The 23,985-nt window shown below is 40.7% G+C and overlaps 1 protein-coding gene across 10 annotated transcripts in view; it reads right to left on the bottom strand.

The window, feature by feature from the left end:
* PCED1B (PC-esterase domain containing 1B) overlaps nt 1–23,985 on the bottom strand; it is a 275,588-nt gene that overhangs the window by 194,363 nt on the left and 57,240 nt on the right. Inside the window, exon 1 of one of the 10 annotated variants that reach the window (XM_067009158.1) lies at nt 12,090–12,171. The exons of 8 other annotated variants lie outside the window; for them this stretch is intronic. The gene's annotated coding sequence lies outside the window, so the exon portion shown is untranslated. Of the gene's footprint in view, nt 1–12,089; nt 12,172–23,985 lie in introns of those variants that run through there. One more of the 10 variants, XM_067009160.1, reaches the window with a different exon arrangement.

Raw genomic sequence — 23,985 nt, 5'->3', positions numbered from 1 at the left:
AGCACTCCATCTTCTCAAACAGTAACTTAGCATCCCCTCTCTCAAATTGTCCCTATTTATTTTGGAGACCCCCCCCCGAAGATGTGCTTCACATTTGCCTGCAGACCCATCTGTCTGTCAGACACAGTTACCACATGGCGTCCACCACGCCCTTCTGTTGGCCTGCACTTACTCATGTCTTTGCCTCGCTGCCATCTGACTTGCCTACCACTGCCAGGAGCCACTGTCTGAGGTGAGAACATCAGCGTTCATGCCCAAAGTGCTATATTCTTGGGGTGTGGGTGTGGTTTATGCAGAGGAGGGGAGAAAGGCCCTTTCTCTAATTCCCTGCAACACTCGGTCACTGGGCCCTTAACCCGATCTGATTACATCCAGAGTCCTTTCTACGCTTCCAGCTTCTGGCTTCTACCTTCACTCAGAATCTTACGAATTCTGTCAGTACCTGGCACTCATTCCTTGGCCAAAATTGTTCTGGAAACATTCTCTAAGTTTCTAGTTACCACTCCTCCCCCACCCCCACCCCCAGGCTGGGGCTAAGGCATCAGCTGGGGCAAAGATGCCACAATCGTCATCTCTCCCCTCTCCTCTGGCACTCTCTCTCCAGCCGAAGTCAGTCACAAGCAGAAGCTCCACGGACATCACTGGTACAGAGAAGTTTTGTGTGTGACGGGAGCACAGCGAGGGGATGGAATGCAGTGGGTTAAATGCTCTCTTACAGAAGGAATCCTTTTTCTCTTATTTCTGAAGTGATGAAACAAGACCTAACCACCTCGGGCTGCACACACCATTTCCTTCCCGGCACCGTTCAGGTGATGCTGCCCACCAGCCCTTCCAGGGCCTCGGGCTTAGTCATCTCTTTGTTGAATATAAAGGGTCTTTGTGGAAATTTTTCTTAGGGACAAGGAGTTCTTCACCTGCCCCCCACGCTAGAATTTGTGTTTGTTGGGCGCCTTGCAACTGGTAGCATTCCTTTTCCTCTCCTCCAGAGCCATGAAACAGGCAGCCTGAGCTGCTCACTCCGTTCTGAGTCTTCTCCGAGTTCACAGCTGACACCGAATCCCAGATTGCACCAAAGGAACGGTCTTTCGTCTTCTTATTTGTTTTCTCCCCTCCGCCTGTTTCTTTACTCAGCTTCAATTCCATCTTCTTGCTGTCCTCACTGGGGGACAACTTTGACTTCTCTTCCTCATGTTTTCCTGATTTTAGCTGGTCTGAAGACCAGACACTTTTTAAGAAGGAAAAGTACTGAGCAATAATATTATTTAAAGAGCCATTGGCTAGGGCACACCAATATTAAAAGGAACAAACAGATAGGTTTCTGAATTCCCAAATGGAATTTCTATACATTAGAAATGTCTGTGACCCAACATTTAAAAACCATCATATTCTAGATAATGACCAGATAAAATTATGAGGTTTGGTTCTTTTGCGAAAAAGCCTTGAATTAATTCAATTCATGCCTATGAGGATACTGTGCAAGTTAATATCGAATTACTAACTCAAATAATACAAAGGTCCAGGAGTGAAAAAATTTTCATTGAACTTGGTTTTGTTGCCCAGATATTATGGGCAGTTGGCCCACTTTGCTTCTAGGATAATGTAATGTAAAAAAAAAAAAAAAATCAAATTTAATTTCTAAGATCAGATTCCTAAGCTAAAGCCAGTACCATATGTTACCTGTAAATATTCCACTTGACTAGCAATTTAATTTTTCTACAATTTGTTATTCAATCTCCTAATAAACATCAACAATGCAGAACTAGAGAAATTTGAGGAGGAATGTTAAAGGGGTATTTTAAAATAATTCTAAGTGTTATAGTACCTAGACACATAAAATTATATGGTATATAGTTATAAGTGCTATAAGCAACAATAATAACTTTCATTTTTGAGGCTTACTATATACCGGATAACTTGTGAGAACTTACTTACATTACCCCATTTAATCTATGCAGTAGATAGGTTTTTAAAAAATTTTTATTGGAGTATAGTTGATTTACAAAGTTGTGTTAGTTTCTGCTGTACAGCAAAGTGAATCAGTTATGCATATACATATATCCACTCTTTTTTAAGATTCTTTTCCCATATAGGCCATTACAGAATGTTGAGAAAAGTTCCCTGTTCTATACAGCAGGTCCTTATTCGTTATCTTTTTTTTTCATATAGTAGTGTGTATATGTCAATCCCAGTCTCCCAATTTATCCCTCCCTCTTACCCCATTTTCCCCCCTGGTAACCATACGCCTGCCGATGCAGGGGACACGCGTTCATGCCCCGGTCCGGGAGGATCCCGCGTGCTGTGGAGAAACTAGGCCAGTGAGCCATGGCCGCTGAGCCTGCGCGTCCGGAGCCTGTGCTCCACAACCATGAAAGGCCCGGGTACCGCAAAAAAAAAAAAAAAAAAAAAAAAAAGAACTTCCCCAAGTTAATATAGCCTGTTAGAGGCAGGCCCAGGATTCGAACCTACACATCTGACCCCAGAGATTATGCATTTAACCCTTGGGCTATGAGGCAGGAAGGAGGAAGCCACTTAAAAAAAAAAAAAGATTAAATCTCAGCATGCAAAAGTATACAGAAGTTAATTAATTAATTAATTAATTTTTATTTTTTGCTGTACGCGGGCCTCTCACTGTTGAGGCCTCTCCAGTTGTGGAGCACAGGCTCCGGACGCGCAGGCTCAGTGGCCATGGCTCACGGGCCCAGCCGCTCCGCGGCATATGGGATCTTCTCGGACTGGGGCACGAACCTGTGTCCCCAGCATTGGCAGGTGGACTCTCAACCACTGCGCCACCAGGGAAACCCAGAAGTTATTTTTCTACCCCCTCATAAAATTGCCACATTCTTTCAAATTAGCTAAGAATCTGAAAAAGTAAATGCTGGAAAAGATGCGAAGTCAAGAGCAAGAGCAGTGGATGTTTGCCAGAATCAGTGGGTAGAGTAAGCCAAAGGGCAACCAACAGAGAGCACAGAGGAAGCAGAAGTCTGAGGGAGCCGGGAATCAGCACACGAGGGTGAGCGGGGTAGAAAGACACTACTGCCGGACATCACACAGAAGATTGGGGCCGGGGGACAGGGGTTGCAAGGATGACAGGGCAACAGGAATACCCAGAGCACAAGCATGTACCAAGGCAGCTTGATTGTGGCGGTTCATTATCACTGCTTCCACATTTTCTAATTCTCCATGTCAATAGCCAGTCTCAACAGAATCTATCTAGGCTTATGGCACTGGAGTGGTATCAGGCAGTTGGGGGCACTAAGCTGAGGCAGAAAGAGAATCCACAGCACCTGTGCAGGAGAAAATAGTGCCTAAAGGCTGTATTTAATTTAATTTAATTTATTTATTTAGGCTGCACTGTGCATGCAGCATGTATGCGGGATCTTAGTTCCCTGACCAGGGACCGAACTTGTGCCCCCTGCATTGGGAGCGCAGAGTCTTTACCACTGGACCTCCGGGGAAGTCCCTAAAGGCTGAGTTTTAAAGACTCCAGGTAGGGCTTCCCTGGTGGCGCAGTGGTTGAGAATCCGCCTGCCGATGTAGGGGACGCGGGTTCGTGCCCCGGTCTGGGAAGATCCCACATGCCGTGGAGCGGCTGGGCCCGTGAGCCATGGCCGCTGAGCCTGCGTGTCCGGAGCCTGTGTTCCGCAATGGGAGAGGCCACAACAGTGAGAGGCCCGCGTACCACACACACAAAAAATAAATAAATAAATAAAGACTCCAGGTAGATAAGTACCAGGAAGTATGACCTTCAGTGAGCTTTGCTTCTTCAACCTCATGATCCTCACTGCTTCTGAGAGTTCTACCAGATTATGCCCACATGTCTCCCAAGAGCAAAAATCAGCTCTTAGAGACAGCTCAATCTGAGTCCACAAAAAAAATTTTCTCAGTTACATTGCAAATGACAGGGCACCTCTCATTCATTAATTTCAGTGAGTCATAAATTATTCAGAGCCATGTACATATCATGGGTTAATACTCATCTGTTTCCATCTTACAGGACATGTTCTAATTGCCAAATTTCCCCTTAGAATGTAGCACTGGAAATTGCATGTTTCATTCTATATGTGGCTTGACCAGTAGGAAGTACAATGGATGTACTACTTCCTTAAAGGCACCCTAAGCCTTTATTACTTGTCAGTTAAATTGCATTATCATTGTAAGCTGCCACACCACACTGGTATTGAGTTCATGGCCACTGAAAACTGCTAGATCTTTTTCACTTAAACAGCCACTACTGAGCCAAATATCTATCTTATATTCATGAAAACCCAGTCGAAAACAACTTTCGAAAAGACTTCCCTCTTGGATCCTTTCATTTTATGGAAGAATAATTGAGATGAGCACAGCATTATTTCAAATTCTCTTACTAGAATGAATTGTGAATCACCCTCTGTCATGACTGTGGCCAGTGGCCATTCAACCATACTTAATTCAGAGACTATTGCCATGACATGTTTCTGAGGTCAGCTAAAAGTTTCTAGGCATCCATAATTTAATTGGTTTCCTTCAAGTTTGGGGCTGTATGTGCTAAACAAAAACAATGCTGGGGGCTTCCTTGGTGGCTCAGTGGTTGAGAATCTGCCTGCCAATGCAGGGGAGACGGGTTCGAGCCCTGGTCTGAGAAGATCCCACATGCCGTGGAGTAACTAGACCCGTGAGCCACAACTACTGAGCCTGCGCATCTGGAGCCTGTGCTCTGCAACAAGAGAGGCCGCGATAGTGAGAGGCCCGCGTACCGTGATGAAGAGTGGCCCCCGCTTGCCACAACTAGAGAAAGCCCTCGCACAGAAACGAAGACCCAACACAGCCAAAGATAAATAAATTAATTAATTAATTTAAAAAAAAAGAAAAACAATGCTGGACATTAGTTAAAGGTAGTAAAAACAGACTTTGTTCAGTAACTACTGCAGTAGGGGAAAAGGACTTCAGTATAAAACCAAACTCAACTCTGATCCATGTAGAGGTGCAGAGCTGGAGTCAGGGCTTGAGCAAAGTCAGGAAAGTGGAAAATTACAAAAAGCAAGTGGTGGGGGTAGGGGGGCAGTGGTGGTGGTGGGGGGGTGATGTCAATGTGATTAGGCCACCTGGGAGTATTAACTGGCCCTTATGGAAGTGAGGCTTTTACCCTCCCACGGGGACTGGGAAAAAGGGGCCCTGTCTTCAGGTGTTGGTTGGAACAAACAGTAAATTCTTTAGTCAGCCTTGACTTTTCCCAGACAGGAACTTAAGGGGGGCTGTCCCTGTGTCATTCCAGGGACACAGCCTTGAGCTATTAGAAGCCATGTTAGTGTTTGTTCAAAGTCTTAGTGTTGGGGGTAGACAAAATCATTCGTGATGAGACAAAATCAGCAGTTCTCAGATGTAACCTAAAGAAATCATGCTAATAATAATCTTAATATATACAGCTGTTACTATATGATTCCTCTTTGTCACTAAATTTATAATTTCATTTACTAAAATAAAGTCAAATGCATACTACATGTGAACTTTTTAATTGAGTAGAAGACTAATTGCACATTATGCCCCAGTAATCCCTGAAGATATTCCTAAGTAAGAGCATAATATGTACAGAACCAGCTCTAAAGGATAGCCATCTGGAACCATCTTTTTAAATGGAGGAGCAAGGTTTGGTGGATGCATAACTCAGACAGACAACTTTTGCCCACCAATTTTAAGTGGTGATAGGGAATCAAGGAGTTAGTCGTAAAAGCCTATAAATAGGCACTTGAACAAGTGAATATAGGATGGAACTTTTTATCATTCCTGTCACTGTAGGAAAATTATTGAAACAACTGAAATAAATGATCTCTGTTCTCTCTGGAGCTGTTAAAAGAATATGTGCCCAGTTAGTTATCAGAATGTTTTTCCAGTACACACATACTCTATGGAAATATATATATGTATATATTTCTATATAGAAATATATATATATCTACATACATATATATGAAAATGTGAAAACCTCCATAAAGCGGACAAAAATGAAAAGCAATTCTAGAAAAATTGCCCATCATTCATTCATTACTGGTTGTAAAATGGTCTTATTTTTGCAATAACAAGAAGCATTAGGTGGGAGAATATGTCATAGAAAAATAGAATAAATGTTTCACTAACATTTCAGATATTCCCTTGGTGAAATTGGTTCTGCACTGTAAGCTGAAGGTTCAACAGGAAAAAAACCAAAGGCTTGTCTTACTACAGATTGCATTTGGGCCTAGAGGATGGCAGCAGATCTGGGTGAAAATTGAACAAAGCAATTTTAGGTAGGAATTTGCAAACGTATAATAGAATACCTAGTGCCTGGCACACAGTAGGCATTTTGGAGATATATGTTACGTGGAGTTTTCAGAATGCCTCTTTTGGTCACACGTAAATAAAGTATTTGAGATATTGAGTAATATTTACATTTCAAACTGTTGAATCAGCCCTAACTAAGCATCTTTTTCAAACAAATGATAAAGGGAAAGAAGCTCAGGTTGTTCAGTTACAAAGAAGCCGTATTATCAATGTCATCCGTTCTCACTGTTACACAGAAGCATTGAATTTAATTGGATACTCCTGGCACCAAATCTTCCCTCTAAGAAGCGTCGCTGAGACCAAAGAAAGAAGCCAGAATGGCCTCTGAAGAGCCAGACAAAGCTCCTGGAGTGAGAGCCAGCAGGTTTAAAGCCCTTATCACAGAAGAAGCACCCTGAGCCCCAACCAAAGCTTATTTAATCTCATTTAGCACAGGATTTAAATAATTTTGTTTATCTGGTTTCTACGCCACAACTTAGAAGGGTTTTATATGATGTTAATTTCCTGGGCTGGAATTGTAGAGCATCATGCTTTAAGCAATACCAGGTCCCACTTTGGAACCTGTCTGTTTTTATCCCGAGTCCTAGTTCAGGACATCTGCCTCTCTCCCCAGTTGACTCCTTTGTACGATTGTTTACATCTCTAGCTCTTCTCCGATTAATGTTTGTATTCCTCTTTCCTTTAAAGCCTTTCCCCGAACCTTGATGCTGTGGGTATACAATAAATGCTCGTTAAACACTATGAATCGAAAATAGAGCATGAGAAGATTTGATGTCCTGCTGGAAGCAGCAAGAAGTCATGTATGGCTGGTGACAGTGTAGGAAGAAACGAAAATCAAAGGGCTGATGCATGAGGAAGCCCAGTTATATGGGACTGACCCTTTGGTGTAGGGAGAAAGAGCTCTGCCCATGTGCACCTCTGGAGCCCTGGGGTACTGCGTGGAGATTCAGAGGAATACTGTACCTGGTGCTTAGAACCGCCACACTGTCTTCTGAAGGTTTAAATGAGGAGCTATGTGCTGGGCTTACAGGGGCATGGGAAAAATGAGAGGCCATTTTTCTATCAAATTGGCAAAGATGTTTTCTTAAGATCAATCCCAGTGCTGCTAAGGGCACAGTAAAATAGGTATGCTTATAAACTGTTGAGTGGTGCAAACAGTTTTAAGTTTTAAAAAGTTGTATACTGTTTAAAAAGTTTTTTAAAGTTTTAAGCACAATGCAAGATGCTTGCAAAAATGTACGACAGGATGTATACTGCAGTATTAACATTTACTATGAAAAACTGCCCATCAATAGAGAAATATTGACCAACAAAGATTTGTAAAAATTAAATTAGAATATTTCAATATAATATAAATGTACACACGTACATTAAAAGGATGCACGTGCATGTGAAAAGGTATAGATTAAGATAGAGATTAGTGGTTGGTAGGGTCACAGATAGCTTTTATTTCCTCCTTTATAATTCTGCGTTTTCCAAATTTTCACCAATAGATATGAATTAATTTACTAATTACAAACAAGGAGGAATTTTCTGTGTGTTGTGTTCAGAGGTAAGCTTTAGCTATATGGAAAATTCATTTATGTAGATAAACCAATTCCTTGTCCATACTATTATAGACCCTTAGGAACTGTCTGCTATGTGCCTGATATCTGTTAGGTCCTGAATATTCAAAGATAAAATACATGGTCCCTGCCCTCATGGAGCTTAGACTCTATGAGGAGACAAGTTTTCACTCTAACGTTTACTGAACATTCACTGGTGCTAGGCATTTTATTTAGTTTATCTTCTTTAACCCCCATGATAATTCTTTGAAATAAATATTATTTTTCTCTTCATAGCGAGAAGCTGAGGCTTAGAGAGGTCAAGTGACTTGCCCAAGATCACAGCCAGTAAGTAATAAAGGAGAGCTTCAAGCCCAGGCAGACCAGTTCTAGACGCTCTTCTTCAACAAGAGTGTCTCAAACAACTGTAATTAAGGAGATATATGCTAGGATGGAGGTAAATACAGAGCGTTACTGGAGCACTTAGGACATGTTTCTAACCCATAGTTAGTGGAGAAAAGGATGGGGAAGGCTTCCTGGAGGAGGTGTTATTTTCACAGAATAGAATGTTTATAGGAGTTGGGGTTAGGATAGGAGCAAAAGGGGGTTCCAGGCAGAAGCCACATGCATCTGTGATCAGAGGCTGGAGAGAAGGGGGCACACTCTGCAGCCAGGCATGTGGTTCCCTTCTGGCTACAGCAGGGTGCGAGGGGGTGTGAGGATCAGAGAGCAAGACTGGGATCTCAGAGCAAAGGGACACACTTGCCTCATCCTACGCTATTGTGCAAAATGAAAATCTCTCTTAGTTTCCACTGGTGGGTAAAGAAAAGGGTTAAGCAGGCTTTAAAAAATCCCATCCTTGTTTGACTGATTACTACCATGGTAACCCAGCAGCAGCCAACACTTGTCAAGGCCTCTTCTTTGGATACAGTAATAAACAGTGATAAAACATTACCTCAAGGCTTTATATTTTTGCCATCAGTTAAAATTCTGTTCTTGGCTATGGTGAAGACTTCTTAAAATCACAGCCAAAAAAAAAAAAAAAAAAAAAGAGAGAGAGAGAAAAGAAAAGAAAGCAAGAGAGAGAAAGGTATATTTTTAAATAATGTACTGGAAATACTTTATGCATATGCTTTAAGAATTCAAAGCCCTTAACATCTTAGGCCCTTGAAAAGGCCAAAAACCTTAACAAGGTAGAGAGTTCTGAAAGGGCTTTCTCCCTCCTAAGAATAAAGACTTTCTCCCTCCTAAGAATAAAGACTTTCTCTCCCTCCTAAGAATAAACAATGATGCTGCGTTTTGTAGCTTCACGAAGCATTAGCTCCATTATGTCTGTAATGATTTCTGTGGAGGTGAACAGCCGCTCCCTCACCCCTCCTTTCCCTGCTAACTCTGGCTGAAAGAAAGGAGCCCAGGCTCCCCGTTATAGCTGTGTGACAGCTGTGCTATGGGTGGGAACTTGTTTCTAAAACAACCCACAAATATTTAGATTTGGTGCCATTCTGAAATCTACTCTCCACTCAGACAGCTACCCTTCTTCCAAGAGGCAATTCCTTAGGGTAACTGAAGGCTCTTCAGCTTTGAGAGCAGTCTCAGCTGGGTCCAAGTCATGGCTCCCACTCCTTCTAGCATCTTCCCTTTCAAACCTTACCTAACCTCCAGGAGCTCAGTTTTCTGCTTTGTAAAACGGGCTTTATACCTCTTCTTTGCAGTAGAGCTGAAAGGACTGGGGCTAAGGAATGTAAACGCGGTGGGCACACATATACTATATCTTCTACAATCAGTAGCTATTATTATGTATTTAGAGTCACAAACTCAAATGATAAGTTAGATTAAAAAAACACTGTGAAATAGCCTAGGCAAAAAGTTTTCAACCCCCCGTTTATGTATCATAGTTCATACATTCTTAGCCTCTCTGTTTTTCATGTCTTAACGTTTCTGAAATTGGGGTGTATCTTGCAATCGGCAATGATTTTCCTTACTTAGTGGATCATAAAATAGTGGAGCATCTTACCGTGGAGGAAGTCTCAGATTAGATGAAATAGGGTAATCCCTTTCAGCCTATGGAGCATTTGACTTTGGTTCCAGGCCAACAGATAAAAGAAGGAGCCAACCCCTACTCTTATTCAATAAATCTCTGACAGAGAAGATCAGATTCATGGCAAGGACCCATCTCATCTTTCTGAGCTGTTGCAACCTGGCAACACATCTGTTCCTAAGAGAAGACATATCAGAATCACCCATCTATTCAGTCTCCTATGTAATCCATACCATCTGCTGGCACCTTTCAGTATCTCCTCAACTGTTCTTCTCGCCACCACACGTGCTGCTGCTAAAACTAAACAAAACAGAAAAAGACTTTAGAGATTTTCAAAGCTGTTTCTACAGTGAAACCAGGCAAGAATGTGATGAATGTAATTTTCCAGCCTTGTAGAAACATGTTGGTAACAGCAGCATGGCTTATTGCACACACACACACACACACACACACGTATCCCTCTGTCCCATATTATGGAGCTCTGCCTTGAGGCTTCAGGAACCCCCAAAATCAGAGCTCTAAGGGAATGTAGGTGGGTGGGACTCTAGAGTAGCTGGTGTCACCTGCTTGGGAACAGGAGATGCACACACACACACTTTTATAGGTAACAGAACAAGACTGTGAAACGGGTTAGTAGATATTTGCCTGGGAAACCAACCTGCAAGGGCACTAAAATATCATTGGCATAAATCAAAACTAGGAGACCTGCTAACTCAGGTGTTTGAGAGCAACTCTACATGGTGGCTGACATGCAAGTTGGTTCCGAGCCCACTAAAGGAGATACCGACTTCTAGGAGAAATAGTTTAAAACCAAAATCTCCCTACAGGTGCTAAACCTGTTTGAAATGAGTATTTGTGTGGTGCTCACAGGCAAGTCACATAGTGCAGTTATGGCATCGGCCACCAATCCTAACATCCCGGCCGCTGAAAGTAGGGCTTGGGTTCAGTAAGTTCAAACAACTGTCAAGAGCAGCCCTCCTTGTGAACGAACGAGTTAGCCTGCTACCGTTTCATGGTTTCTAGTTGATGGTACCAGTCTACATGTGTCAGATGGTTTGGAACAAAGAGCAGTCAGTGCCTTGCTCACAAGAGGTATAGAAATGGGAGAGACCTTGGAGAACTGTCTCCCAGCAACAACATAGTAACGTGGCATAGTGGAATATAGTAGAGCAGCTCCCACCCCGCTAAACAAACATAGTGAACTACATATGAGAACAAACATATTGAAACATGTACTGAAAGAATATGCGTGTGAAGAGGCATAGATTATAGCCTGCCTAGGAAGTTCACGGGGTCCAGCTGTGGTCTGGAGCAGTGCAAGGTTAGTCTTTCCACGGGAATGAACTTGAATGAAAAGGTCAATTCACAGAGAAGGGAATAGGACAAAGGAAACAATGAATAGTTCTTTTCCCTTTTTATTCAGAGACCACCTATTATATATTTCATAATTCAGTGGGGGAGAATAAATCTGGATGCTTAAAAGTAGTTGGAAGAATCTTAGCCTAAGGGCAATGCAAGGGTTCACCATTCAGCTATGGAGACCAAACTGTTTCTTCTTTCAGCACAGATGGCTTTTCCTTTCTTTCGGCTATATCTAGCAGTTCCTGGTCCTCATACTTCAAGGACTTGAATTGGTAGATAAAGCCAGTTACCAGATGTGAGATGACTGGAACTCCAATCATTTTGAATTTATCTATCAAATTATCTATAAAATATACATAGAGAACATTTTCTGCAGTTTTAAAGTACATAATTCAGCTATAACTTCAATTTCTAAATTCTAAGCATTTTCTCCTTTTCCTAGAATTAGTCCATTTGATTTCAGTCCCCTAGGTAATAATAATTTTCTTTATAACTTTTACTAATTGGCAGTCTAATGCTATTTGAGAAGGTAACGTTGATATAATAGTCTTCCCTCAGTATCTGTGGGGGATTGGTGCCAGGACCCACCTGGGAGACCAAAATCTGTAGATGCTCAAGTCACTTATGTAAAATGGTGTAGTATTTGCATATAACCTAAGCACATTCTCCTTATATCTAATACAATGTAACTGCTATGTAAGTAGTTGCTACTGCATGGCAAATTTAAGTTTTCCTTTTTGGAATTTTCTGGAATTTTTTTCCAAAACATTTTAATGCACAGTTGATTAAATCCACAGATATGGAACCTGTAGATATGGAGAGTCGACTGCACAGTTAACTAAGCTTCTGACCTTATTCCAATACTGTGTCTCCAGTTCTTCTCTTTCAGGCCCAAAATTCAATTCAGGATCCCACACTGCAAGTAGTTTTCATGTTTCCTCAGTCCTCTCCAATCTGAAACAATTCTTCAGTTAAAAAAAAAAGACCTTGGTATATTGAAGAGTCCTTCAGTTTGACTTGGTTTAATGTTTTTTCGTGATTATACAGAGATTACTCATTTTTGTCAAGAAGACGACAGAAGTGATAATACGTCTTAGTGCAGCATATGAGGACATATATGATGTCAGTATGCCTCATAATTGGTGATGATGACTTTGATCCTTTGGTTAAGGTTTCTCCACCATAATGTTATGATTTTTTCCCATGTAACTAATAAGTATCTTGCAGGGAGATACTTTGAGACTATGCAGATATCCTATTTCTCATCATGGTGTTGCCCACTTAATTTCGGCATCTGTCAACATTGCCAGCCTGCAACACTTACTAGTGTTTACTCTGGTGTTTACTAAAGAGTGATTTTCTATTTCCCTTATGCTTTCAGCATTTATTAATTGGAATTCTACTGTAAAGAACAATTGAATAATTTATTTATATTAGTGCATACTCATGGATATATATTTTATTTTCTTCCTCAATTTGTTCCATATTTGGCCCTTGGTAGCTCCTTTAAATTGGCTCCTATATTCTTTTGACTTGCTCCCATCATTTTTTAAGCACTGCCATATTTTTTGAGACCACAAATAGCCCAAGCTCACCCTTTACTTCTCTTCTCCTGCCCTGGAATTGGCCATTTTTCCAAGGAGCCCTGGCTCCTTTTATTAGAGAATGATGATTAGAAACCAAAATCTTGTGGATGTCAGATGTGCTCATCATTACTGGGTGTCATTGCTTACAGGCTGTTTCAGCAAACAGAACTAGGATATATATGTATGTGTACACACACACATATGTCTGTCTGTCTATCTATCTATCTATCTATCTATCTATCACCATGATTCTCATTGGTATCTCTGACTCTAGTACAACATGACAAGTTTCATTACAGTCTCCCCCCTTTCCTTATTTGTATCTTCTTTTCTCCTTGGTTAAGGTACCTGATTCCCATTATCCACAATCTAGTTATTTATTTGCACAATCCTATAATGCACATAAAGTAATTTCAGAGTTGTTTAACCCATACCTCTGTGAAAAACAAATTTATCAATTCAAATAAAATATTTCTGTATAGTTCTTTTTGCTTTTAGCTTTACGGTGCATCATGGTTTATTTCATGTGTCAACTTGATTGGGACATGCAGGGGGTACCAAGATATGATTAAACGTTATTTCTAGGTGTGTCTGTGAGGCTATTTCTGAAGGAGATTAACATTTGAATCAGTAGACTGAGCAAAGCAGATTGCCCTCCCCAGTGTGGGAGCCAGATGCAATCTATTGAAGACCCGAATAGAATAAAGAGCTGAGAGAAATAATTCTTTCTCCTTGCCTATCTTCGAGCTGGGACATGGGTTTTCTCCTGCCTTTGGACTGAGACTCAGACTAGAACTTACTGAATCAGCTCTCCTGGTTCTTAGGCCTTTGCACCCAGACTGGACCTCTACCATCGGCTCTCCCAGGTCTCCAACTTGTGGACTACAGGTCCTGGGCTTCTCAGCCTCTATAACCATGTGAGGCAAATCCTTATACTAAATCATAGATGGATAGGTAGATAGATAGACAGACCTCATGGTATATATTTCTACCTTTATATCTATCTATATCTTCTCCTATTGGTTCTGTTTCTCTGGAGAACCCAGATTACTAATCTTCGGTATATAGTCAAAATACTCTTTTCCAAAATCACTTAGGTTAATGCTTTCTTCTGTACTCCCTTCATTGTGGTTCTAGTGTTCATCTGTAATTGTACATTTCTTACCCCTTACATTCCTTTTAAAGAGTAAGTGAGATCATATCTGCACAAAACCCTCCAGGACTTCTCCTCTCACTCTAAGTCAAATTAGAAGATATTCCCTAATGTAAAGCCGTGCATGACCTGGTCTCCTTATGCCTCTCTGACCTCATCTCCTTACCCCCCAACCCTTTGCTCAGCTGCCGTCCAGTCACACTGGCCTCCTTGCTGTTCCATCAACACCCCCCACACACTCCCACCTCAGTGCCTTTGCACATGCTCTCCAGCAGACATCAATAGGGCTGAGGCCTCGCTTCCTTCAGGCTTCCTGAGGCACCTTATTTACCGATTTCTCTGTCTGTCTTAGTTACAAGAATGTGAGTTCCCCAAGGGCTTTGTTCTGTTCACTGCCATACTTCCTGACTAGGACAGTACCTGGAACTTAGTAGGAACTTATATGTATATATATGTATATTTGTGTTGAATGTTTGTTGAATTAACCTGCTTCATATTTCTTTAAGAAAATATCTTTGATGCTTTAGATGTCAAGGACGAGTGTCAGCTGATGACACATTGCCAGCATAAGGACTGACAATCTGTATTTCTGCCTCACATGCATGTTCCAGTAACTGTGCCAGTGCAGTACGTGATTCAGTCTTATTCATTAGAATGTTTGCCTTCAATATACTCCTCCACATCTCTTCTAATAGCTGCCTGTCCTTATACAAAGGAAATATGGGTTTTTCCTCCTAAATTCTCTGCAATAAACATATACTATTTTAAAATCCGAAAAAAAGTGCAAAAGCTATTAAAACAAGAAGCTCATATGTTAAAGTGTAAGTCCTTGTCATAGAACTACTGTGATGCCTTCCTCCCTACTCATGCTCCTGAGGAATCTTTCAGGCTGACAGGCTCCAGTATCAACTTTTAAAGCATCTGTCTGAGAAAATGATCATGAAGCATATTTGCTCCTACAGATAGGCCATCTACTATTGTGCAAGCCAGCCGATAAAAAGACAGTTATCCCCAAGCATTCATCAGGGAACAGCAGAATAAGGAAATAATAACAGGTAGAGAAAGTGTGAGGCTACTATTATGCCAGTTTTCAGGGAACCTGACAAAGGAAGAGAGAAGTGTGAAGAAAAAGGAATTGAGTTCTAATAGCAGGTGAGGATGTCAACGTCTCTTCCTGCATTGAAACCCAATGACTTTGGGGGGTATCGCTCTGGAGGGGAAGCACTTAAGAAAAGTGAAATGTATTGTCAGTTCTAGGTTTAGGGTGTTTGGAAGCCAGACACAAAATACCAAATTATGAAAGCAATTGAGTAATGTCTAAACTGAGAAATAATAGCTGGAAAGTTGTTTCCACCATTTGAGAGCACAGATTTATTTCTGTAAATTGAAAAGACCAGGAATAGCCAAAGGGATTGTTAGATTCATGGAATTTTCCACTGAGTTCCACGAGGGGAGATTCTCAGCAATCCCATTTCTGATGGAATGTTACCAATCCTGAAGGTATGTAGACAATGGAAAAATGAACTGGGGAAGGGGAAGACAAAAGGGGGACAGAAAGTCCGGATTTTGTAAATCTCACTGGATAAAGGAAAGACTCTTAAGGGGCACAAATGTTGAACACTGCTGTGGTCTGTCTGGTAACAGGGATATGTCTGAGGTTTAAGGAACTCCAGTCAGCAGCACGAGAATCTGGCCAACGGGGTAGGCATATCTGAATTAATGATGAGGAAATCTGTGAAACAGAGGGCATGTTTCCTTCCTAAAGCAGAGGGCTTTCCTTTAGGGAGAACACCTGAACAAAAAATGGGAAAATAGACCTTATATGAGCATCAAACATGGCTCTTCAAGACTTTTTTTTCTTTTTTTTTCTCCTAGGAATCAATTAACTCCAGGAAACTGAGGCAACACAAATGACCTCTGGGGTCCCCCTGAGGACTAGAGATTTCAGAAGCTGCAGAGAATTGCCTCTGCTGTGCTTTTCTACCTGGGAATTTGCTGCAGCAGACAGCTTTGGTTGCCTACCCAGTAGCGATTCCCTACTCAGTATTTTCTAACAGACCCTGAATTTGTTCTAGTGTCTATACTTCTCCAAGAATCCATAGGCTTTAGGGAATGCTGGTCCCATTCCCAGTCCTGTGTTTGATTATACTAACCCAGTGGGAAAAAAAATGTTCATTGTTTGCTAGTGATTGGCTTTGGAAGAGGCAGTTTTGGCCAGCAGGACATCAAGGGAAGCGGATAAGGGAGGCTTCTGGGAAAAGTTTCTTAACTCTTTAAAAGAGACACAAGGAAAAGTCCCATTTTTGTGTCTGTGTAATGGATTGTGAAGATGTGATGCCTGAACCTGCTATAGCCATTTTTTCTTTAAATTTTTTTTTAAATTTTTATACAATTTTTAAAGGCTGCTTTCCATTTACAGTTATTACAAAATATTGGCTGTATTGCCCATGTTGTACAATACATCCGTGAGCCTATCTTACACCTAATAGTTTGCACCTCCCAGTGCCACCCCTATATTGCCCCTCTCCCCTTCCCACTAATAACCACTAGTTTGTTCTTACTATAGCCATTTTTAAACCATGAGGAAATCTAACCAACATGCTCAGGATGGAAAAGCTGAAGAAAGAACTTGGGTTTTTGGTGGTGTTGTCAAGGAGCTGTATCGAACGACCCTGGGGCTGTGCTCCCTTGGGGCTTCTTGTTATGTGAGATGATAAATCCATTAGCTGTTTCAGCCTTGCTGAGTTGAGTTTTCTGTTGCCTGAGTCCTACCTCTTTCTGACTCTAATAATGAAATTTTGAACATGCTAGCAAGAAAATCCTTACTTCAGAGTAGACTGCTGAGTAATATTAAGTCCTCCCTCCCTTTCACTCCGTGGGAGGTCTCCCAGAGTGGGGACAGTGTGACACGCCCAGAATGCTAAAGGGCCCAGAGGAGAGACAAGAGATCCCATCACAGCTAGGTTCCAAGGCAGACCTTCCTGGTTGCAGTAACCCCCTGCAATAGCAGAAATACCCATTGGCTCGGAGGACTGACGCATGGACCAAATTTAGAAGTTGACTCCCAGGCTCACATTCGGGCCGAGTCTGCCTCTGAGCTGCGTCTTGCTGTGCTCTGATATCCTTAAGAGCCCAGATACTATGCCTCGGCTGTGCAGTGGAGGATTAGCTCAGCAGAGTTGGGGGTGCTCAAACCTTGCACATTTTAAAGAATGGACTGGCCTTAACGGGCTCCAGGGAGATAACCTCTGAGCCCTTGGAATATCCATCCTGATAAGAAGGATATCTGCCTCTGTATAACTGAGACCTTGAGCCCCACCAGAGAATTTGTGTTAACGAGGTGATTTATGGAGAACGCCTGCTTTGTTGACCTGTGGCCTTGGACCACGATGTCCCAGTGTGACCTGTGGAGGCCTGAACACTGAGTAATCCAGGTCAGTCATGCAGGTGCTCCATGCCTATGTGACTGAACCCCAATAAAAACCTTGGACACCAAGGCTCGGGTGGGCCCCTTGGTCGGCAATAGTACTTTGTGCGTCATCACACATCGTTGCTGGGAGAGTTAAGCGCTGCCTTTCCAACAACCCTGGGTGAGGACAACTGGAAGCTTGTGCCTGATTTCCCTTGGACTCTGCCTTTGGCTTTACTGACTTTAATCTGTATCCTGTCACTGTAATAAACCATTACCATGTGTATAACAGCTTTTCTGCGTTCTGTGAGTCCCTCTAGTGAATCACTGAACCTGAGGATGGTCTTGCAGAATCCTCAAAACTCCTGCTACACCAAAACTTAACATTTCTTTTGGAATCTCTTATATTCTTTCCAGAGTCACCTCAATATTATACTGGGTTCATTGGTTTACTGGAAAGAGCACTGAGACACAGCAGACTTGGATTCACATCCTGGTTGCATGACATGGTGGTGGGGGGCCTTGGGGAAGGCACAGATCTTCTCTAATCTGCCCTCTTCTGCCAGATGGGACAATATCTGCTCCACTACAATGGGTTGTTGTGTGGAGCACATCAGATAATGCATGTGGCAACACTTTGAAAATTGTAGGGACTTCTAATCGTTAGGTGTTCTATATACTTTTAATACTCGACACAAAAGTGGAATCTTAATAGCTAACATTGAGGGCTGAATTTGTGCCAGGCATTTTCATATAGTGGCTCATTTAATCCCCACTCTAGCATCTGCCTCATGTTATATGTGTAGGAAACTTTGTGAGGAGGATATTAAACAACCTTCCCAAAGCTCTATAACTGGTAAAGAGCAAACAGGAACTCAAAACACAGTCTTCTGATTGCAGAGCTCGAGTGATCCACCATTTTATAGCGTAATTCCATCCTTTCAAGTACGTCCAGCAAATTCAGTCTCTTAAATATGAAACCCCTTAGACATGTGCAGTCTTGTCATCTGAAAGTACCGAGAATGTCTTAGAAACCGCCCCTAAATCAAGGACACTTTATGAAATACACCACTCTTGCCTAAGAACTTTCTGTTTTGTTTTGTTTTGGGTAAGGATATTTAGCAAGTAAACATATCTTGGCTCATATCTTAGGGACACACCAGCCAACAACACTACAGGAGAAGGGGGACTCACTGTCTTTGCTCCCTTTTCATGTTTATCCAGGTATTTTGGACAAATTTTCCTTTTTGCATACAACTTGCCACCATCATGAGTGGAAAAATCTATTACATCATCTGTCAAATATGTGAAGCATTTTCCACTGTCTTCTGACATAACTAAAAATCTCAATTGTGAAACACACCTTCAGTATTTCAGTCTTGGTTGTTTTTTCTATGTGGGTCAAGATGGAGACTGGATATCACTGCATTTCACTGACTGAATGAGGAGAGAGGTTTGGGGTACAGATATTAATGCATAAAACAGAGTTGAAAGTGACAACATATTTTGTTGTCCCTGACACTTTGCTACACATTTCTTGGCAGCCCAAGATGCCAGGGGCATAAGAGTCTAGGTAATATAGGTCAAGAATCCTTGGGCTTTCAAACCCACATGTTAACCAGAATTACAAACAAATAGGTCTTAAAACTCTCTACTTATTTAAAATGTATTATGGATTTGTTTTGGAATCTGTGTTTGCTGCATTATGTGTTGACAATGTTGTCAGGCATTAAATTTAAATGATTAGGATGATGTAGCAGAAAACAAAACAGGGTTCTTTTTCAGAAAACATCAACGCACTATTGAAAATCTGGATTGCTCAATAAGTAAAATTCCTTGTTAGTATACAGTAACATAGGCAAGGCGGTCTTTTAATCCTGTGAGTTTGTTCAGAATCAGAAAAGGAATGTTTCTTTCCTTTTCAAGCTATGGTTTTTCAAACACCCTAGCAGGATGAATTTTGACCAGCTTTTGTTGTAACAAGAGTAGTAACTTCAATACACGTATGTACCACCATGCACATGCAGGACCCCCATGTATACTCCCCTCTCATACCAAACACACCTGCATACATGACACACCACACACACACCACACCACATACATACATACACAACATATACACAAACATCACACAAACACAAGACATTTCTACAGATGCACCAAACACACCATACCACACACACATTCCCTCTCACACCAAGCACACACCCTGCTGCACTTACCCTCACAAATGAGATCTAGCCACTGGCTACCTCCTGACCTACTTTCCAACCCTCTCTCTATTGTTTTCTGTACTTTGGCTACACCCTCCCCCTTGCCACTTCTTGAACAAGCCAAACACACTCCTGTCTTTGCATCTGCAGTTTCCTCTGCTGAGTTTCTCTTTCCCGGACATGCACATGGCTTACTCAGCTTTCCTAAGAAAGCCCTTCCCTGACCCCGTAATCAGGGCAGCACACAGATCTCTGTGTTGTCTGCCCCTTCCCATCACTCTCCAGACGGGCCTTAATTTATCTGTACTCTTAATCCCAACCACAAGATGTGAATGAGCCTTAGAAATAATTGAATCTAGTTTAACACTCTCATTTTCCAGATAACAAAATGGAAATCTCAAAAAGGAGAAGTAACTTGTCCAAAGTTACACAAATCATTCATTCATCCATCAGCAAATATTTAGTAAGCTCCTATGTGCCGACTCTGTTCTAAGTACTGGTTATCAGAAGGGTACAAAAAGGGCAAGGAAACTTACATTCTATTCAGGGAGATAGGTAATAACCAAATAAACACATCGCATAATGTTAAGTAGTGATTAATACTTAAAAAAAAAAAATCCAGGAGGGAGGAAAAAGGAGCCAGAAGTAAGAAAGAGCCAGGAATAGTTGAGAAACATTATCCCGAAGGCACATGGAGATACAGTCTGTTGGAAATTCTCCAGATGTTAAAACATCTGCTCATTCAAGATGGTAGCCAGGTGGCAGGCTAACTCATGAATACAGAAAGTTTAGCAAGGGGTTCCTTCACATTTGAAAAGGAGGCATAGTTTCTGAATCTAGGCTCAAGGCAAGAATCCTGTAAAAGACCCTTAGATGGTTTAATGACTTTCACTGTAGCAATAATTGCAGTTAAGATAATGGTGGAATCTGGAGTGAATTCACTCAAAACACTGCAGAATGACCCATCGTAGAGTTGAGATACTTTTGTTAATGTCAATTACTGATAGTGGCTAGAGCTGACTTGAAATCCAGCAACACAGATTCTTCTGAGAAAATAATCAACAGTCTAAAAGTGGGAGCCAAGTTACTGAAAGGCAGGACCTTTCATGCCTTGGTCATGCACAAGGCGAGACCAGAATCAGACTACTCATCTAGGAATGTCCTAACATATACTCATTTTGGAAGGTAAAAGTCCACTGGTGCCATCGTAAGATGTGGCCAGATGATATAACAGCTAAAAATGGCAGACCAGATCTGAAAAAAGAAGAGACCAAAAAGCAACGGAAAATAATTTCTTTCTCTCCTCATTTGTGAGGTTCTGTACAGGAGGCAGGCACCGAATAGAAACATCTGAGTGTGTGGGTACACGTGTGGGCATGCATGTATATTTGTGTGCGTGTGTGTGTGTGTGTGTGTGTGTGTGTGTGTGTGTGTAAAAGAGAGGAAGGAACAGACATATTTTGGAGGAGCCCCTACATGTTTAATGATATGTCCTGTCTGCCATGTCTGGCACACTTCATCCAACTCATTACCTTTGGAAGGAAAGAATTCTCTTAGGAATGGTAGCCTGGGCTTTTATGCTACATGAACCTCCAGAATGAGGGCTGCTTCTCAGATCATCAGAACTGTTCAGTGGCAATTTCAACAAAATAGGCCATTTGCACATAAATTACAGGGCTCTCTTCAGTGACAAGGTTTGAGGGTTTCTGAATAAAGTTTCAAATCTCTAATGTGGCTCAAACCTCTCAGCTTCAGTATAAACATCTCTGGGTACAACGTAGATTTTTGGGACTATATAATCCTTGTAATTTTAAGCATTAAAAAGATTCCTTTTTTGAAAGCCAAAAAAGTTTTCCCTAAATGTGTAAAAATTAGAATAGGAACATTTTAGAAATACTTTTTATATAGAAATCTATCTAATAGCATTATTGTGGAGCTTACTTTATATACATTAAATATTTTATTTTCTATAACAGATAAATCGTTTTTGCAAAGGACTGCTTTGGATCTGTTGATGATTCCAATTCTGATCCTTTCTATGTTTGAAGATATATATTGAATACGATAACATAAAATGTGCACATTTAATCAAAATATGTCATTGTTTAAATATGAAGGAAATAAAGTGAAATTAAGGTAATGTTGATACCCACTTCACGAAAAAAACTTGTATTAGGTTTTGTAATCAGTACTATGATCTTTCACAAGCTGGAGAATAAACAGGAAGCCAATAAGACATTGCAGAATGTAATCTACAGATATGTTACTTTCCAACAGTTAAAGTAGTTCAGAGGGTCATATGGATTACAAAATGTTTTACCATGAGTTCTTTTAATTCACAAAATAACCTATTTGATAGGTAGAAAGTTATTATATTCATTTTATAGATGAGAAAACTGAAACAGAGTACCCGAGGGAGTTACTCAAGGTTCCATGGCAAGAAAGTGACAGAGACAGGTGCAGAATCCAAGTTTACTGACCCTAATCATGATGGCCATTCTTCAACCTGCCTGTCTTGCTGTACTATGCTGTCTTTACCTTCCAATATGAGTTGATACCATTTTAACTGAAGGTGTTGCTTAATACTATTTCACAATGATACTGAGATGCTCAAAACAGAACTTAAAAATTGTCAGAAACGTCATTTAAAATGTGGAAGATTCAGGATTCTGAAAGATATTGAAGAGCTACATGAAAGACACTCTTTGAATTTCTGGTGTGCAAGTGTTTTGTTCTATAAATTTATTTATTTATTTATTGGCTGTGTTGGGTCTTCCTTGCTGTGCGTGGGCTTTCTCTAGTTGTGGTGAGTGGTGTGCAAGTTTTATGCAGATTATAAAGGCATGAATATTTGGTTGCTTTCCCAACTCTGATGGATCAAATTTCCCTTGGGTACATCACGGTGCCTTCGTAAACTGTTTACTTATCCTTTAAAGTAAGTGATAGTCTGGCTTTTGTCATCTCCCATATCTCATTTTTAAATGGAATCAGGCTGAAATTCTTTTTTTTTTTAAAGGGCTTAATAATTCCATCTGCTAAGAGGAAGAGAATAATTTATTTTTACCATTAAATCTTTTGACAGATGGAAAAGAGCTCATTCAGATAAATTAAAAGGTGAGCAAACCAATAGAAAAATGGGCAAAAGATATGATCATGAATCTTACAGTACAAAACCACAAGTGGCCAATAAATATATGAAAGATGCTTACAATGAAAGAAGTAAATAGCAAAACAATGAGGTACTTATCAACTTAGAAAAAAAAAGTTGGATAGTACTCACTCCTGGTGAAGGTAGGAGGGAAAAAAAAGACTCTTGTGTCCTATTGGTGAAAGTGTAAATTTGAATGCCCTTCTGGTGAGCAATTTGGCATTGTCTATAAAAATTTTAATTGCATATATATATCTTTTAAAAGAACAATGTCTTTTTTTTAACATCTTTATTGGAGTATAATTGCTTTACAGTGTTGTGTTAGTTTCTGCTGTATAACAAAGTGAATCAGCTATACATGTACATATATCCCCATATCTCCTCCCTCTTGCGTCTCCCTCCCACCCTCCCTACCCCACACCTGTAGGTGGTCACAAAGCACGGAGCTGATCTCCCTGTGCTATGGGGCTGCTTCCCACTAGCTATCTATTTTACATTTGGTAGTGTATATATGTCCATGCCACTCTCTCACTTCGTCCCAGCTTACCCTTACCCCTCTCCATGTCCTCAAGTCCATTAATCCCATTGTATGAATCTTAGTATAAGGATAGATTGATGGAGTTCACCTAGATCTATGTATATCATCAAACTTTATTAATTACAGCATTATTTGTAATGGCTAAAAACTCTAAACAACCAATTCCTATCAGTAGGGAATTGGTGAAATAAAAAACAGACAAATCCATAGAAGAAAATACTGATGACTAAAAGATAATGTAAATCTGTATATGGAATGATTTTCAATATTTGGTAATAAGTTGAAAAACAAGTAAAGAGGTGTGTATAGTATGATCCCTATTCTATAGATATAAAAATAAACAGAAAAAGACATAAACACATGTACATGTGTATATGCATATGTGTATCTTTTGGGTCATGGATGAATCACAAGACATTATTCAATAGCAGTTACTTTTAGGTCAAAGATTGGGTGGGATGGAGTCAATCGGGGGGGGGGGTTGCTTGTTTTTTTCATTTTGTACAGTTTTTGCCCTGTTTGAATTTCCTGTCTTCTAACCAGACATTTGTATTATTTTCTGTTTGGTGTACTATTTAAGTGTTAATAAGAGATGTCTTCTCTACATTTCACTGAATTGAAAAAAAAAAAAAAAAGAAGGAAGAAAAAGAGAAAGGAAGGAAGGTGTTCCATGTTGATAAGGAAACAAACACATAAA

Source organism: Kogia breviceps, chromosome 12 (genome assembly GCF_026419965.1).
Source record: "Kogia breviceps isolate mKogBre1 chromosome 12, mKogBre1 haplotype 1, whole genome shotgun sequence".
Lineage (NCBI taxonomy): Eukaryota > Metazoa > Chordata > Mammalia > Artiodactyla > Physeteridae > Kogia > Kogia breviceps.
The sequence above is the reverse complement of the archived record's forward strand: the minus strand, read 5'-3'. Positions and strand labels throughout refer to the sequence as shown.